Here is a 7836-nt window from a genome sequence, read left to right on the forward strand (position 1 = left end):
TCTTTGAGCTGCTATGTCGGCTTCTAGTTTATCACGTCAGTTTCTGAGCTGCTACTTCAACTCTTGATTTAATGTATTAATTTCTAGATATATTCGTAATTTAGTTTTCAAATTTAAGTTGACACTTATAGTACGATCTTAAGTTTAAGGGAGGATGTTAGCATAATTTTAGAGTTCATATAACAACTTGTATCAGCTCATATTATTTTTCTTTATTAGCATGATCTTATATCGATCAATATTATTTTTCTTTGATAACATGATCTTATTAGAGTGATTTTATGCATTACATAACAACTTGTATTAGCGAATATTATTTTTCTTTATTAGCATAATCTTATATCAGTTTATATTATTACTTTTTATATGGATTCTGTATACGATTATTTATAACTTCTGAGATATATCGAATATAATGAAATAGAATAATAAAATTATTATTTTTTATTTTTTTATAAATATTTCAATGATACCTCAAAAAAAAAACTTTCAATATCCAAAGGGTAGATCTTGCCCCAGTGGTCTCTCTCTCATAAATCAAGAGATTGAATGAAAAACATGTTTGTCTTATTTCTTAAGAAAACAACTTTTGCAAATTTTACGGGCTTCGTGTTACGCAAAAATAGGTTTGAAAATTAACTCTTTTGATAAAACTCAAAAATCCACAAAATTAGGCTTCGTGTCGAAAAGCTTTTGGGTCATCTCAAACCAGCCCTGATACTAAGTATGTCCTGCCATTTTGCTCATCTACGAGGATAACGGTTTTGTACATCAATTTGTTGGCAACGACACAAAATTATTTTATTTTTTAATTACTTTTCATTTATCAGATCCCATCAATATATATATATGCACACGATTGAATTAAGTCTTACAAAACTAGATTAATAAACCGAATAGGCCCACTTTACCCGCTTACAAAAAGGTGTTAAGCGTGGAATACCGGAAACAAGTCCGAACCCATTAATTTGCATTAGCCAATCATTTGTGCGTACCTAACAAAGCCGACAGGAAGTTTGGAACAATGAAAACCATCAAGATGACCACTAAAATTCCTTCCCAAGTGGTATGACAAAAAAGGGCCCCTCTGTGTCCTTTAATTGTAAGTATTGTTTTATAATTTTAACCATCAAAGCACCAGCATTAAGTTAATCTTGCTCGGCAGTGGCGAACCTTTCTTTTGGCCTGGTGTTATTTTGGCTGCCGCCAACCAGGCTCAGGTGTTAGTACAACTAATAGAGTCGAAAAATAGAAGATGATGTAGAGATGAAAGAGCAACTATAACGAATGTCGCAAAACAGCTGGTGTCCACCCCCTATTGCTCCTCATTTTGTATTTACTCGATCATCGTAGTCGAGTCCCCTTCAAGATAGATACTATCAGTCCTCAAAATTCGTTTTGCGTAGGTAATACCCTCTTATGCTGTCCTGAGTTTTACCCCTATGGCTGTCATCTCAAAGATGTGTCATCCTCTAGCAACAATCAACCTACAATCACAAAATTCATATCTTCTTTGTCTCTACCAACATCCAACAGACACGCTACCATTAAAATTTACTTTGAGATGGCCAGAAGATGGAGGCTCCCAGGAGATGAGGCTAGAAGTCTTTAAACACACGCGTTGTGTTGCACGAGAATGCTTGTCTACATAAGGATTTGTTTATCAGGTTGTGGCTCCTTAAGGCTCCCTCGGTGGGTGGCATCAACAATTTTGATATCATGAGAAGAGGAGTAGTTTGCAAATAAAAGTCCGGAGCGTCCTTAATTAGTTCAATGCATCGGATTGGATAGCAGGAGGCCCACAAGAAAGTTGAAGAAGTAGCGGTTCCGGCAGCTGGCAGATGAGGATAAATCAATGAAATATCCCTGGTTCCGGCAGCTGGCAGATGAGGAATCTACAACATTATTTTGCAGCAATTAGTTAAAACGCATGTGCATATGACCGTATATCCAATGTAAAGCAAAATAATGTAATTCCTTTTCTTGGAAGGGGGAATCGAAAAGAGTATCTATTGCTAGGCAGCTCATCAGGATCGGAATGACTTTAGGTCAGGCTACAAGATAAGTACGATTAAGTTTGGACCAGATTTGCGCTACGAGTTGGAGCCTGAATTCAGGCCCGAAACGAGTCCGGCATATAGCCCGAGATCTAGCCCAAAAAAGTTACATAGATGATGTGGTTTGACTTCTGATGCAGTGCTCGATCGAAGATTAAATTCACCTATGAATTTGGGCTAGCTATGCTCTAAATTCTTATCATCTCGATGTTTCAAATAGTCCCGATCCCTTAAACATCTTTGAATATCCTCCATGGCTCTACGCCTCCACCAATCCATCATCTTCAATAGCTAGCCACCGGTCTAAGCAAGCAAAGGCGAGATCCCATCCACATACACACATATATACACATATACATATACATATATACACACACACATATACATATATATATATATATATATATACACACACACACACACACATATACATATACATACATATATACATACATACATACATACATACATACATATATACCATCGCCATGGAGAAAGTACGGCATTATTAAAGAATGAGTATCTTAAGACAAAGAAATAAAAATAAAAAAAGGAATTAATAGATAAAAATTAAGTTAAAAAAATGACAGAAAAAAATACAAACTACTAAAAAATAAAATAAAAATAAAAATAAGATATAAAATGTAATTGAGAGTCAAAAGAGAAGAAATATATAAAAATGATAAAATAAAAAGGGCAAGGGATCTCTGAATACATTAATGAAAATGTACTGCTCCATTTTTAAGAGTCAATCACGTGAAAACTTTCCAATTATATATAAAAAAGAAGAAGAGAAGATAAATAATGGAAGATAGAGATAAGAGATACAGGCTTATATCCATCACCTTCTACAGGGAAAAAAATCACAATATTACAGGGCAAGTATCGCAAAAAATAAGAAAAAGAATTAACAAGTTAAAATTAAAATTTAAAAAATAAAAATGATATGAAATACAAAGTTTTAGAAAAATAAAATTAAATTAAGAATAATGCAAAAGGCCAAATAAGATATAGAATATAAAACATTAAATATAAAAGTAAAATTAAAATTAAAAAAAATATAAAAATAGTAAAATAGTAAAATAAAAAAGGATAAGAATTCTCTAAATCAATTGATAAAAATGCTTGATTTCATTTTGAGAGCCAATCAGTGAGGTCGGCCTCAAACCTTTCCAATTATATAAATAAAACAAAATTAAGAAAATAAAAACTAACAAAATAAAAGGCAAAGTAAAATGTATAACATAACGCTTAAGATACAAAAGTAAAAGTAAAATTAGAAAATAAAATACAGAAAACTAAGGAAATGAAAAAAGGATATGAGTTTTCTAAATCTATTGATAAAAATGTATGATTTCAAGTTGAGAGCCAACCAATGATGTCTAAATATAGAGGAGAAGAAAATGAGAAGATAAATAGATAGATAAATAGAGATAAGAGATACAAAGATAAACACATGTATCGACTTTTATTCCATGGAGAAAGAATAAGCATCACAACAAATAAAAAATATTTTTTTAAAATAAAAGTTTTAAAGAAAATAAAATAAAAAATAAAAATGAAAAATGAAAATAATAATACAAAAGACAAGTATAATACAAAATAAAATATAAAATATGAGATAAAACTAAATTAAAATTATAAAGGTATATCCAAAGAAAATGGGAAAATAAAAAAATTATGGTCAGCCGGATTCGAACTTGCACGGGCAGAGCCCACATGATTTCTAGTCACGCGTAATAATGCATGACCACATTAAAAAAATTAGGAACAAAGCATACAAAAATAATAAAATAAAAAAGGGTAAGAGTTCTCTAAATCTATTGATAAAAATGCAGGCATGTAAGGATGTTCTCAAACCTCTCCAATTATATAAAGATGAAGAGGAAAAGAAGATGAATATAAGATGTATAAAGATATAAAACCATCAAATGTTATATTTTGGAAAAAATACAGCAAGATTAAGGAAAAGTATTGCAAGAAATAAAAATAAAATGAAACACAAAAATTAAAATGAGAATTAACAATTTAAAATAAAAAATAAAAAAATACAAAGCAAATAAGATAAAAATAAAAATAAAATAAAAAAATAAAAAATAATAATATAAAATATAAAATGAAATATGAAATCTAAAATATTTACAATCTTATGAGGAATGACAATAAAGCTACTTAATTTATGATATATATGTACACAGTTTTGTAGAGAAAGAAGTAGATGCTACTATGCTCAGGTGGATCGGAAAATTAGTGCATCCATCTTCAAAATCAATGCTAGGGTGTCCAAATTGAAAATCCAAGCTATGGAATATGATCTACACTATAAAAAAATATCTTTAAAATAAAATTCATATATTTTAATGGTCTCTGATATATGCATCAAATTGGCACTAAAAATAAATGGTATTAATTGTACTAGTCTAGTAAAATATATGATAAGACATATAAATTAAATATTCACTTTATATCGTGATCCTCGCATCTTAAAATATGGATAGAATTAATTTTACCATATTTTGATATTAAATCATAGTAAAACACAACATCACGCTACTAAATTTTTCCATTTTGAGACCTACATAATGATCATGTTAGAGACAACTAAATATAGCAATTTTGGTTTCTAGGTTTTTGCATAATACATATCATATTCTATGGTTTAGATCTTGAATTTTGATGGTCTATTATTTACACCTTGTTTGGGCAATTTAAATAGTAGCTATGAGCAAGTGCTACGTGGACGAGGTTAAGAGATTAGAATAGATAGAAAGCATGTGATCCCTACTAAACCTAGTAGTAATAATCTAACTAAGACAAGTGTACGAATATGGACCGAAGGGACAAGACTTGACCATGGGTATTTTTAGGCACAAGATGAGGAATATTAGTTTGATCTTGAATAGGATTTGGCTTGCTACCATATATGAGGTATATTGAATCGTAGGAGAGAACTTCCAGAACCATTGAAGATTGTGACAAGCCAATATAGATGGCTATAGGAATTCAGTGGTCATTATGCAGTTTTTTGCTAAGTATATAAATAATAAATTGTAATCCTAGCAGAAGGACCTTTAGCCCATCGATGAAATTAATTTATCTCTATCTTTCATCTGTCTTTACTTTATCTTTAAACTTTTTGCTCTATTTACTAATGGAACAATTTATCTATAGAAGTAGTGGTAGTATACTTTGATCGTAGCTCTACTTCCATCCTATCCTGCCCTAACATCCTTTTTTTTAAACGGACAGTATGATGGTAGTGAAAGTCCTCGAAGTTCAATATACCTAGACTGGTGCTACTTTTATCATTATCTTTTGATCATCCTATTTTCGGTTAATTCGATGCCGGTGGCACACTTATGCACATATGGTAGCCTAACCATAAAACTTATCACCATTCTCTACCAACGACCTGCTTTTCTAACTTGCTTGTCTTTCCCTTTCTAGATGGTCGAAGCTAAGGCTGCAAATGGGTCGGGTTGACTTGTGACCCGACTCGACCCATTTTGGAGGACTCGTGGGGCCGGGCCGAGTCCTAAAATTGAACCCATTTTATTTTTTCGGTCGGGTCTGCGTTTACTGAATTCTGACCTGCCTTGACCTGATCCATTTGAAATTTGAATAATTTTTGATTTTCAATCTTGCGACCCAACCCAATTCGACTCGAATTTGTAAAATTATCTAGGCCTACGGGCTGCACCCCATAGGGGTACAAACAAGTTTTTAAGCCATGGATCGGTTGACCTGAACCGAATCCAAACCGGACCTGAATTTTTTTGGTTGGATTTGGGTTATAGATGGACATGATCCGACCCGAATAACCCATTGGGTCAAAAATTATAGTGGTGAACCTGACTCGACCCGATCCGATCTTCTATTTGGTTAGGTTTGGATTCAAAATTAGGATCCAAATAAGAAACTGGGTTGGGTTGAGGTCACTTGTGACCTGACCTGATCTGACCCATTTGCACCCCTAGTCGAAGCGAGAACCAGCACTGAGAATTTTTTTTGGCACATTCATGAGACAAAAAAGCAAAAGTTTCTTTAGCATACCCAGCGGGAATTGTTGGTACACACCTATCATTTATTTTGGTGATGAATGAACTGATTTCCTAGTCCACCTAAGCACACAATAGCATATCTCTCTCTCTATGTAATATCAATCTTGATGGAATTATATTTGACTAAAGGGTGCACATGGTGTGCGCGCGCTTAATCAAATACCTAATTAATTAGTTCGTGTGTATTTTTCTCATTGTCATTTAATGTATGACTATGATCTTCTCGTGAAAGAAAACAAAACAAGAAGGAGCTAATTGGAGCATGGTTTGGACTTTGTTGGATTCATATATGTGCCAAAATAAAGAAGTTGAAAGACATGGTGAACACTTTAGGTGTTATACAGCAGAAAGAGTACAAAGTATGGAACAAGATCACTCTTTTAGATAAATCACTATAATAGTATAGACAACATGCATAATATAATAAAAGTATACCTACTAGGAGACGTTAATACCATGAAAATACATGAATTTTTAAGATTTTATTATGTAAAAATGCATTGGTGAAAATGCATGGTTTCATTTTTGAGGCCTAGTCATATGAGACTGGTCTTAACCATTCAAATTATAATAGAGAAGAAGAAGAGAGAATAAATAAATAGAAGATAGAGATAAGAGATGCAAAGTTATATATCCATCACCTTCTATGTTTTCAAAAAAAATACCACAATACTAAAAATGTATCATGAATCATATAAATAACACAATAAAATACAAAAATAATAAAATATCAAAATAAAAAATAAAAATAATGATAAAAATAAAACTATTTAAACATAAAATTAAGTAAAACACAAAAAATAAAAAAGATAATATACACAAAATAATAAAATGAAAAAGGTCGGAGCTCTCTAAAATCCATCGATAAAATTCACAGCTTCATTTTTGAGAGTTGGTCACGTGCGACCAAAGCTAACAACTTTCCAATTATGTGAAGAGAAGGAGAAGAAAAGATAAATAGATAGAAGATAGAGATAAGATATATATGTAAGAGTATGCGTTTATGTGTGTGTGTAAAAGTTGTCCAAGTAAAGTAAAATTACAAATAAAAAAGAATACACAAAATAAAATAAATTAACAGTTAAAGTTGAAAATTTAAAAATATAAATGAAAAATGATAAACAAAATGCTAAGATAACAAAATAGAAAATGGAAATGAAAATTGATAATACAAAAATAAGATAAAATATAAAATATGAAATCAAAGTAAAATTATAAAATAAAAAAGAATCTACAAGCATTAAAAGAAAATAAAATATAATAAAATATAAAATACGAAACAAAAGTATAATTAAAAAAATACATATATATGTATGTGTTTATATATATATATGGGTGTGTGTGTGTGTGTATGTACATATGTATGTATGTGTGTGTGTGTGGGTTGTCAAACTAAAGTAAAATTACAAATAAAAAAGAATACACAGCATAAAATAAATTAGCAGTTAAAGTTGAAAATCTTAAAATATAAGTGAAAAATGAGAAACAAAATGCTAAGAGAACAAAATAAAAATGGAAATGAAAATTGATGATACAAAAATAAGATAAAATATAAAATATGAAATCAAAGTAAAATAATAAAATTGAAAAGAATCTACACAAATAAAAAATATTAAATGAAATAAAAATAATAAAATATAAAATATGAAACTAAATTATATTTTAAAAAAATACTAAAATAATAAAAATGAAAAAGTGAGACGTTTAGAAGGAAAAAA

Source organism: Phoenix dactylifera, chromosome 2, assembly GCF_051530095.1.
Source record: "Phoenix dactylifera cultivar Ajwa chromosome 2, Ajwa_hap1_PhDact_Kaust_v1.1, whole genome shotgun sequence".
NCBI lineage: Eukaryota > Viridiplantae > Streptophyta > Magnoliopsida > Arecales > Arecaceae > Phoenix > Phoenix dactylifera.